The 12,269-nt window shown below is 33.0% G+C and overlaps 1 long non-coding RNA gene across 1 annotated transcript; it reads left to right on the top strand.

The window, feature by feature from the left end:
* The first annotated feature begins 280 nt into the window (after nucleotides 1-280).
* On the top strand, nucleotides 281-1,124 carry LOC114409525. The gene is made up of 2 exons (XR_003666107.1): nucleotides 281-678; nucleotides 772-1,124. It is a non-coding gene; the product is annotated as an uncharacterized LOC114409525 (long non-coding RNA).
* The last annotated feature ends 11,145 nt before the right edge of the window (nucleotides 1,125-12,269 follow it).

Raw genomic sequence — 12,269 nt, forward strand, 5'->3', positions numbered from 1 at the left:
TATTTAGGTCTAATAAAAATTATTGACATTTTTATCTAATAATAATAACTTATTGATATTTTGATTCGATGGAACGTAATAATATTTAAATCTAAAAAATTATTAACATTTTTCTCTAATAAAAAAATTATTAACATATCGTCCAAAAAAATAAAATGACAGACATCTTCCTTAAATATAATATATTTTAATAACATTTTCATCCCATATAACCAGTATCACTACCTTAATTTATCCGGACAAACTAATTTATCAACTGTCAGGAAATTACATATTTAAGGATAAATAGAAAATTGTAAAATGAGAGAACAGAACGTGAAGTCTCCCTCTCACCCTTCTTTCACGTTTCAAATTTGAATTTCAATCTCTTCCTTCTTTCTCTTTCTTTCAAATTTGAGTTTGAATCTCTTCTTTCTGTCATCATTCTCTTATCTTTACAATTATTTTCGGTAGCAAACAAATCTCTGACCCCTTTTTATTCTCTTTTTTTCCTGCGTTTTTTATGAAGCACGGACGTGAGTTTTGTAAAAAAAGATCAGATTAAAATGCTTCTCGTCTTCCCCTAGCTTTAACTGAACCCTAGCTTATGGGTTCATGGCATTTTTTACCATTCGGGTTATTTTTTTCATTGCTTTGGGTTTTGTTGGAGGTCTGTCGGCGCCGGAGTTGTTCTTTTTGGTACCTCTTCTGTTTCCTATTTTTCCTTTGTTTATTTTTTGTTCCCTCTTTTTGCTTCTTCTGAAGTTTCTCATTTTTTATTTTTCTTTTCAGCTTCTACTGCCAAAGACGGCTGCACACGAAAAAGAGAGAAAGAGAATCAAGGCTCATGGTTGTTCCTATGATATTTTTCATTTTATTTTATTTATTATAATTTTTATGAAAACACTGTTGTTTTATTTATTATTGGACCTGTTTATTGTAAATTTCATGATGATTCGTCTTCCTTTTCTCCTTTCCTGTCTTATTTTCTTTTTTCTTTTTACCCGTTCATGGTACGATCTTCTATTTTTGTGTGTAATGCTTTGGAATAATTTGACAAAAAATCAGCTACATTACTATGTTTGACAACTAGAATACTACGTTTGTCTTTGCATCAATTGTTATTGAGTTTGCCTCTTCTAAAATTGAGCTATTTCTGTTACTATTTTAACTGCAGAGGTTTTGCATGTTGGTGGTGTGTAATTTTAATCATTAATTCTTTGTGCCATTCAAATTTAGCTTATTTGATAAAAGTTCATTGTGTTCATTTTATAGCAGTGTAACCATTACGGTTACCTAAATTTTTAGTTCCAAAACGTTTTTGAAATTTGGTTTTTAATCCTTAAACTTTTGTTTGATGGATCAAGGTTTCTTAATTTTTTTTCATTAAGATTTTTAGTCCTTAAACTTTTAGAAATTTTAGTTTTTATTCCCTGAATAAAAGTTTTTTTGTTCTTAATCCTCTAGTTCATCAGGAGAAAGGGGTTTTGACTAATTCTGAGTTCGGTGGAGAGGTAAGTAAAGCCTAGTCAAGAATTATTTTTGCCATGGATTGAACTTGTGTAGTACCCGAACGATTCAATCTTAGCTTAAGCATATTAATCACTTGCACCCAATCACTTGGTTTCCTGAATAAAAGTTTAAACCCATTATTTTTATTTATTTAATGAGATTTCAAGAATCAAACTGAATTTTTCATAAATTTAAGGACTAAAAATCTTAATGGAAAAAGTTTAGAGACTAAAAATTTAAATGAAAAAAAGTTGAGCAACATTGACCAGTCAAACAAAAGTTTAAGAAGTAAAAACATTAATGAAAAAAAAATTACTTTGCACATCAGATCCAATGGTTTGAAATCACTTGGTCATTTACCACTATTTTTTGTCCTGATGTTCCACCCAATGATATTTGATATGTATGGCTTCCATCATAGCTAGCCACTACCATTCATAATCTTCCTTGACAGTTTTTTGGTGTTTAATGCCCAATTGTTAAATTTTAGAGCTAACTGCCCTGTTTGATTTGTAGAAGCAGGATGTGTAAGTATGCTTAATTTTAGTTGTTTTCTAGAAAGTTTATATATATTTGAGCCTTAATACAAAGATATGTCATGAGAACCTGGTCGTAAAGTTTTGGATTATATTTTGAAAGTAAAATGGTGATCCTATTGTCATTTTTTTCCTATTAACATAGTATAATTTTCTACAGATTGTGATTAAAGTTGTTAATTCTACAGGCAATGGGTGTGATAAAGAAGTTGTATTGAATTGGAGAAACAAACAACTTTTATTTTCTTATTGTATCTAATAAGATAGCTGAATTCCGTAGCTTGGGTTGTTTGATTTCTTATATTTCCTTCTTACATGTAAATGATTTTCCTGGACGAAACATTTTATCAAGACTGCTGGATATTTGATGCTATAGGTATTGTCCAAATTCACTATATTTGATGCTATAAGGTTCTTGGAATAGTTCTTTTTATCAATATAATACATTCTTTGTAAGTCTTTGGCAGTATTCAAAATTTGGGTGTAGTTCTTTTTATCATTATTTATTATATTTTGGTTCACTATGAGAAGATAAACCTTGTGTATGTGTTCTAGAGAGCTAACATCAATATTTATAGCATTTTTTTATTTTAGTAAAATATGAAATTGTTATGTTCTGTTATTCGACTGATATGCCTTGTGAGTTTGGTTTGTCATACTGATTGTGTATACAAATGTTTGGAGGTGTGATTGCTAACTTTCTTACTGTAACAAGTATGGATTGTGCAGATAAAAGGTTGACACAAATGTTTGGTCAGGTATATTTGTTACATTTCTTGATGTTAAAAATATTAATAGTCTGACATGGTTAATTTTGTTTTTTTTATGGCTTTGGTGATAAGAGCTAAGGATTGTGTGGACAAATGTTTAGTCATGTGTGTTTTCTAGCTTTCTTGATGTTAGAAATAGTCTCAAGATGAATAATTTTGACTTTTGGTGATTACAACTAATGATTGTGTAGAGAAATGTTTGTTCAATTGTGTTTACAAGCTTTCTTGCTATTAGAAATAATATGACATGGTCAATTTTGTTTTCTGAACTATGGCTTTGGTAATTGAAAATAACAATTTTGTAGACATGTTTGCTTAGCTGTTATTAATATTCTGACATGGTCAATCTAGAAAAATTTCACTAAAAGCATTCATAATTTTTTCTTGCTTTGTCAAGAATGGAAGACATTTGTCTAGAAAAATTTCAATGTAAGCAATCATTTTTGGGTTGTGTTTTACTGCAATGTACCATCAAGTTCATATTTCTTTTATTGTATCATAGTTATTTACAGTTTTCCCATTCTTTGAATTTTGTATTTGTATAATTTAATTTATGATTGTCTTTGGTAAAAAAAAATTATTGATGGTTTACTCGTTGGATTGCTCAAATTTCTATGCAGTATAATTATCTTTATTGCTTGGGTTTGTTAAAGCAAGTTTTCTTTCCTCTTTTGAGGGACACATGGGTTTCTCAATGTGTAGTTTTCTTTTGGCACAAATGTGTTAGAACAAATGAAAGTTTGAAAAAAAAGAAAAAAAAGCTTCAAGTCCCACATCGCTCAGGATAAACACTTGAATAGTGTTTCACTCCCTATATATAGAGAGTTCATTTCTTCTTTTTTCCTTGCCCCAGTTGAGAAGCATTTTCTCAACTTTTCTTTCTCCCTCCCATATTTTAGCCGATGCATTTTCGACAAACTTCTCCCTCTTTCTTTCTGTCGCTCTAAAATTATTGGTTGCCTTTAAGAGTGACTTTGTAAGTCATATTTTTCGGTTGCCTTTAAGAGTGACTTTGTAAGTCATATTTTTCGATTGGTTTTAAGAGTGACTTTTAAAGTCACATTTCTCGGTTGCCTTTTAGAGTGACTTTTCAAGTCATACAAGAGGGTGTAATTCTATAAAAGGTTCCCTCAGTGTAGTGGGAATCTTATACAGTGATCTGAGCTGTTTTATCCTGGGGACGTCGTGGTTGATAGTCTACTTGCACAATTTTTGGCAGTGCCACGAAACGTCTTAAAGAAAGCGACATTGTCCGTGACTCAGCCAGTAATTTTTTCGGTTTGCCATAAACTATTGTTACAACACAAATGAACATGCAGCATTTAAAGTGAGACCATAGTTAAGTTCCTTGTTCAGAAGAAAGGGCAGTAATAATGAAGGAAGAAGATAATATTGAACTCTATAAGTGACGATTTCAAGTATTCTTCATCACCAAATTTGGATTAAATTATAATATTTAACCTAATACCTCTCTTTCATTTTAGTTCCTTAGTCTTTTGTCATTATGTTTATCTGCTATCACTTAAAAGCCTAAAGACATTAGCTTCAAAATAAAAAATGTCACATGATTTTCTGAAATTATAATAAGTGATGCCATAGTGTTTTTGCCACTTAACATTTCTTCTAATGCTCATTTTAGTTCTAGAAATATCATCATAGCATTAGATATGGAATAACTCTCAATTTAATGGTCTTAATGTGGCTGTTGCATGTTTAGTTTTGACTCATTGAGCTCAAAATGTTTTTGATTTAATAAGAATTGATTGGAGGAGTCATGTTGGTGCTACAACTCTAAATCAACAAAGCAAGATGGGATCATGTAATCACTTAGAAAATTTTAACAACTTAACAACTTAAATAAAAAAATAAAAAATGAGTACTGATGAAATTTTATGTGGTTGGTTCACTTGGTAGAAACTTTTTTTTTAATTTTCTATTTTTCTTGAGTTTAAATTTAGGATTTTATAGTGAGTGAAAAAAAAATTGAGTTTAAACTTTTTGGTTTCATTTTGAAGGGGTGGTGGGACTGGTACAAAGGAGTGACAACTATGGTTTTATACAATATGTGAGCGTTTTAATTGGAGTAAATGGAAAATTGAACATGTGGAAAAAGAATTGCTGAACGTACCAAATGTGAGGTGTGAAAGAGAGTTTAAAATGATTATAATTGTTTGCTTAACATTTTTTAATCTCGAAATTCAGTTTTTATGAGCAACAAAAAAGAACTGAATTCAAGTAGCTCACTGATTCTGATGCATAGTCACAGGGTAAGACAAAAAAGTCCCCGTCATGCACGCATAGAACTTTTAACTTCAGTTTTGACAAAAAAATAAAAATTCGCCTTTTACTGTTTTTTTTAATGTATAGCAAACTTGACAATTCTTTTTGTGTAGGAGTATATGTTGTAAGACTCTATTGTAGGAGTGATAGATTAATTTATACATGGTTTTTTATTATCTATCATTTTGGATGTCATTTTGGAGGTTCTATTGTTTAGTTGATTCTGAGGCGTGCTGATGGGGATCCCCAAGGGTATATTGAATAGAAGACTCCAATAAGTTTGAGTTAGAGATGTAGGAGAAGATTCTAAGGTTCTCACGAGTCTTAGAATAGATTTTGGACTCATGGGTTAAGTATGTGTTCACTTTTTTAAAAATATTAAAATAGGTTTTTCTTCTTTTGGGCCTTGTATTTTGGCCTACAAATTAAGGACACCTTACCCTACAAGTTAAGGGTATCCTAGTAGTATAAGATTTTAGTCTTGTATTTCAGGGCATTTTGAGTAGTCTTTGTAGTAAGGACTTTTTCTTTGCATTTTCATGTATTTTGGCATGGGATGAGCTTAGTTATTGAAGGGGTGTGAGTAGTTCCCCTCTAGCTTCTCAAGAAGCTTTCTTCCTTGTTTCCCAAAGAAGTATCCCATTATACTTTCATGTATTTTGGCATGAAGTGAGTGAGCTTAGCTATTGGAGGGTGCGAGTAGCCCCCCTCTAGCTTCTCAAGGATGCTTACTTCCTCTATCTTCCCAAGGAAGTTACCTTCTTTGCTTCTCAAGGAAGCTTCTCATGTGCTAGGCTATAAATAGAAACATGTATAACACTTGTTATAATTTTAAAGAATGAAAAACTTATGAGATACAATTCAAAGTTTAACTTTTTTTCCTAATCTCCTTCAATTCTTACGCCCCTTCTCTCTCATTTTTTTCCTCCATTGAAGCTTCCTCTCTAAGCTTCTTATTCAAGGTACTCTCTTGGTGGTGAAACTTCTTTTTCCATGGCATATTCTCCAGTGGATGACGTTTCCTCTCACCTTTTTTCCTTTATCTATTGTTGCAACTTTATGGCTGAAAATCACCATTAAAGGACCTTATTGAAGCTCAAAGATCCAGTTTCCATAGAAGATTCTCAAGCAAGCTTTCATCAAGAAGTATTAGAGCACAAGAGCTTCAAGTAAGTACTCCTTAAACCTCCATTAATTTTCAGCTTTACCTTCTCCTTCATTGTTGATTCTTCATTTTTCTCCATGCATCTCCTCACATGTCTTGTGTTGAATGTTGTTAACATGATGTTTTAGAATTTCTACCGATTAAACTTGCTATAAATGCTAGATTTGATTTTCTATGGTTCAAATTTCTTATTCTTGTTCTTGAACCATGAATTGTGTTGAGTTTAGGTTCTTTTGAGTTTTGGCATAGGGTGAGCTTAGCTATTGTGAAGAAATTAGTGACTATTATGGAGGAAGGCATAGGTCACATCCTAGACCTCACTCCCATAGGAGAGAAAAGGAAAGAAAGCCTCAAGAGGTTAACACTAACCTCCCATACTTCCATGGGAAGGACAATGCAGAGGCTTATTTAGATTGGGAAATGAAGGTTGAGCAACTCTTTGCTTGTCATCATACAAGTGAGGAAAGGAAGGTTTCTTTGGCTACCCTTAGCTTCCAAGGGTATGCCCTTTATTGGTGGACTTCCTTTGTTAGGGAAAGAAGGATTCATGGGGATCCTCCAGTAAAGTATTGAAATAACTTGAAAAGGGCTCTTTGGAAGAGGCACATCCCCTCCTACTATGAAAGGGAGCTTATGGACAAGCTCTGAAGGCTTAGACAAGGGAGTATGAGTGTTGAAGAGTATAGACAATAAATGGAACTACTCCTTTTGAGAGCTAGGCTTAGGGAGGAGGAAAGAATAAGTATTGCTAGGTTCCTTAGTGGACTTAATATGGAAGTGAGGGACAAGGTTGAACTCCTTCCATATAGGAACCTAGATGACATAGTCCAACTTTGCATAAGGGTAGAGCAACAACTCAAAAGGAAGCCTACTTCAAAATCTTATAGCTCTCACTCTTATCCAAAGAAATACCAAGGTCAAGACATCTTAGGGGCTGCACCTTCTAAGCCCAAAGATGATAAGTGGAAGAATAGAAAAAAAAAACAATCTTTAATGGATAAGGAGCAATGTAAGGAGGTAAGTGTCTCCTCCAAGAGGTTAGCTAAGAAGAAAAGTCATTTTGCAATAAAGACAAACATTAAAGATACTTCCCTTCTTAGACAACCTCCACATCTTCTCCATTGTAAAGGAACACTTGTTAGCACCGCCATGCCTCTTGAGCTTGAGGTTATTTCTCAAGTAAAGGAGTTGTTGGATGAGGGTTTAATTCGTAAGAGCTTAAATCCTTGTGTTTTTTGGTGCCCAAAATATGTATTATGAGGCACCAAATCTTTATGATAGGTGGTATGATGAATGATGCAATCTTACCCCCAATGGCATCGGATAAAAGACTCGAAGAAGATTGGGTCAGAGATGCAAGCCCTAGGATTCTCATAAGCCTTATGATAGATTTCAGGCCCATGGACTAAGTATGAGCCTACTTATCTTTGTATATATTAGATTAAGGTTTCATTATTTTTAGGGCTTGTATTTAAGGTTTCATAGTGTAGGGAGGGTATGCTAGTAATGTAAGATTTTTCAGCTCTCGTATTTTAGCGCACCTAGACTAGTTTTTGTATTAGGGGTAATTTTGTAATTTCATATGCATTAAGTGCACTATTTGATGTGTGTGTTGGGAGATAAATTTAATTGAATTGGGAGAAGTCCAATCCAATTAAATTTTAGACCATCATATAGTCAGACCTCATTGTCACATCATATAGTCACACTTTGTGCGTGTCCTTCATGCTTTACATGCCTTATGATACCTAAGCACACTTAGTGGAGAATCTTGGACTTGATATTGGATTAGTGAGCTGAACCATAGCTAAAATTCACTAATCATAATTAGTGAAATTTTGGCTCCAAATTTGGCTCCACAAATTCAAATTCAAAATTTCCTCCAATCTTGTGTGACATTTAGGCGATATAAATAGAGGCCTTGTGTGTGCATTTTTTCAACTGTGATCATTTGAGAATTACACTTCAAAGTTCAAATCTCATTTGAGACATAAAATTTCGTGCTCCTTCTCTTTTTCTCTCTCCACTCATTTTCTCCTACCTTCAAGCTCTTATTCATGGCCTTCCTATGATGGTGAGCTCGTTCTTGACTCATCTTCTCCTTGAAGTGGCGTCTCTAATCGTTTTTCTTCCTTTTCCATTTCGCTGCCATTGATCTTCAAAAAGCAAAGGACTCCATTGATGAAGATCCAAGGCCACATGGAGCTACATTATGATGAATGTGTTGAAAGGTGCAATCCTCTTTTGTAAAATCACTCATGCATCTAACATCTTCTTGATTCACATACATAGGGACTCATTAGGTAGGTTTGTTCTTATTTTTGGTTTCAATACAAACCTAGGTGCTCAAATGGGACAGCTTAGGTTTGTCATACTTTTTGGTAGGAGTAATTAACATGAAAATATAGAAAAATGTATGTTTTATTGCATTACTTTCTTTTTTTAAATAGTGATCAAGGGGTTTCCACGAACCCTAAGAGAAGAAAGGTCAATCCTGAGTGGCCCACTTCACCAAATATAAGGGAAATTTAGGGCTTCCATGACTTAAACTTTTATAAAAGGTTTTTCCTATATTTTTCTATACTTGTAGCACTACTAATTGAGTTGGTGAGGGATCATGTTCCCTCATGGGAAGATGCCTAGGAAAAGGGTTTTCAGACCTTACCTTACTTTAACATACCCAACACCACTAATATATATGTTTTTATTCTTTTTACAGGTGTCGAAAAAAGAAGCTCAGAGTTTCAAGAACCTTTGGATTTGAGGTCAAATCCTTTTTAAGGGGGAAGGGATGATGCAATCCTATCGCCCGAGGACATTGGATAAAAGACTCAAATAAGATTGGGCCAAAAATGCAGGAGAAGACCCTATGGATCTCATGAGCCTTATGATAGATTTTGGGCCCATGGACTAAGTATGAATTCACTTTTCTTTGTAAATATTAGAATAAGTTTTCCTTCTTTTTGGACTTGTATTTTGGCCTACGAATTAAGGGCACCCTACCTTACAAGTTAAGGGTACCCTAGTAGTATAGGGTTTTAGCCTTGTATTTCAGGGCATTTTGAGTAGTCTTTGTAGTAGGAACTTTTTTTTTGTATTTTCATGTATTTTAGCATGGGGTGAGCTTAACTATTAGAGGGGTGTGAGTAGTCTCCCCTTTAGCTTTTTGATGTGTCATTATTTTCTCCTATTTTTGAACCCTTTTTGTCACTATTTTAATTACTTATTAGCCTTAATTGTCAAATTAATTATGCAGTTTTATCATTTGGGCCTACTTGACTAATTTTGTGTTTTTAATTTAATTTTAGGAGAATTATAAGAAATTGGGCTTGAATCCGGAATTGGGCTTGGATTTGAAGAGAGCAGACAGTTTTATTTTATCAAATCTTATCTTATCCAGATTTTATTTCATCTAGATTTTATTTCATCCAGATTTTATTTCATCCAATCTTATCTTATCCTGTCTAGATTTTATTTGATTTTGTTTATGGGCTTGGACTTAAAACAGATTTGTAAGCTTTGGGGCTGAGAACCTATATAAGAGCACCAAGGTTTTAGTTTCGGGGGAGTTTTTGGAGAGGAAAATAATTCTAGGATTTTAGAATTCCAGTTTTTACTGTTCATGCGCACTGTTCACGTAGAATAAAATTCATTTTCTGCAATTTTGTTTTTGCTTCAATCTACAATTTCGTTTTCTACTGATTAATGGAAGGCTAAGTCTCCAGCGTTGTTTTCTCTTGAGGATCAAGCAAAGCTCTCTTTGAGGTTTTGTTATTACTATTGAATTTTGATCAGTTTTTCCTCTTCACCAATTACTCTATATTTGTTGCTATTAATCCATGCATGCTTAGTGCTTGATTAATTGTCTCTGCGCTTAATTTACGTTCATGCTTAATGATCAGTTTCGTTCATGATTAATTGGTGTATGTGTTGCTTAATCACATAATGATAGCCTTATGTTAATTTTCGCTTAGTAATTTAATTTAGGGTTGGATTAAGTGGTTGAATTGATTAAGGATAAATTCTCGTACCTAGGATAAGAGACTTGCTTGTGAATCAAGGGGAAACAACATGTTTTAATTCTGTTATTTTCTAATTCAAATTTGCTTGCTGTTTAATTTACAAAAACAAACAACCCCCCCCCCCCAATTCGTTACTATTTTCTTACTATCTATTATGAACGTTTGGTTGATCATTGCTCGTAGGGAGACGACCTAGGATCACTTCCTAGATACTGCATTTTTAATGTTTATTTGATTCGGGTACGGCCTCGATCACTTCTCAAGGAAGCTTACTTGCTCTTGCTTCCCAAGGAAGCTTCCCATGTGCTAGGCTATAAATAGAAACATGTGTAACACTTGTCATAACTTTGAAAAATAAGAAACTTGTGAGACACACTTCAAATTTCAACTTCTTTCCCTAATCTCCTTCAATTCCCATGCCCCCCTCTCTCTCTCATTCTCTTCCTCCATTGAAGCTTCCTCTCTAAACTTCTTATCCAAGGCACTCTATTGGTGCTGAAGCTTTTCTTTCCATGGCTTATTCTCTAGTGGATGACGTCTCCTCTCACTTCTTCTCCTTTATCTTCCGCTGCAACTCCATGGCTAAAAATCACCATTGAAGGACCTTATTGAAGCTCAAAGATCTAGCCTCCATAAAAGCTTCTCAAGCAAGCTTCCATCATGTGCTACCGAAGGTCTGATCAGATGTGGGGTGTTATTGTATGGTTCTGCATAATCATTTTATTGCAATCAGGAACTCAGTATAAATAATGGTGTTAGTATTGCGAATAAGATGTTTTGGCTATGAGTACACGTGGTCAGTTTTGGATACATAAAGTAGTGAGAAGAGGTTTTAATGTTTTGCAGAATTTATCATTGTGATTGTGTACTCTATGTTTCTATGGATTGTCCATAAATTGTGGCAAATCCATTTCTCTTTTAGTAAAATATTTCATTTGCCTCTTAACAAAAATGAGTGTCATTGTTAGCAAAAGGAACACCAAAAAGTTTGAAACATATATGAACTTATCTAATGTTTGGAACCTACTACAATTTGGTTAATGCACATGAACTTATCAAACAAAATTTTACTCACTTCATTTTTATGATTTGTTTTCATTACAATTAATTAAATAAATATATATTTACTTGCTTGAAACTTATTTAAAAATCTTTATCTATGTACAACTTAAATCCATAAAATTTTTAAAAGATATGCTTATACATATTTATAAAAATTATTATAATTATAATAATTCTATTACCATTTTTTTTAGCAATTTTGAGAATATATATGTGTGAGAAACTTTTTTAGCTAATTGTTGGAGTAGTGTATAAAATACACTTCTAGAGGAGAGGAAGAAATAATAGAAAATACTTAATTGAGAGAACCTAAATAAGAAAAGAGGAAATGTTTTTACTTTTATTTTAATTTATAATAAACAAGTAAATTAATTTTAAAAGAACACGTCATAAAAATATTTTAAATTTAAAACAATATTTTGACAAATATTTTTTCTCCATGTTAGACTCTAATTCTGTCTGGGTCTAAAAAAAGAAAAAAAATAGAGAAAACAAAAAAAAAATAAAGAAAAGAAAAGAAAAAAAGAAAAGAGAAAAGAAAGAAAATACGCAAAAAACAATAAAGAAAAAAAAACAGAAGAAGAACAAAAAAAAAGAAAGAAAACGTAAAAGAGAAGAAGAACAAAAAAAAAGAAAAAAACGTAAAAGAGAAAGAAGGAAAAAAGAAAAGAAAGAAAACAAAAAGAAAAAAATATATATTGTGTGACCTGGTGGGCTCTCAAAGAGAACCCATTAGGTTAAGAGAGAGGACACTGCATAAAAAGCGTAAAAGGAAGGTCTAAGGAAGGACAGAGTTGTGTAGGTCCCAAGGAAGACAAACAAACTAATTACATCGTGCCATTTGGCCACAACGTCAAAGAAGAGAGAGGGGTCACCAGGTAACCACTCAAAAAAAATATATTGTGTGACCTATTGGGCTCTCAAAGAGAACCCATTAGGTCAA

Source organism: Glycine soja, chromosome 4 (genome assembly GCF_004193775.1).
Source record: "Glycine soja cultivar W05 chromosome 4, ASM419377v2, whole genome shotgun sequence".
NCBI classification, from domain to species: domain Eukaryota; kingdom Viridiplantae; phylum Streptophyta; class Magnoliopsida; order Fabales; family Fabaceae; genus Glycine; species Glycine soja.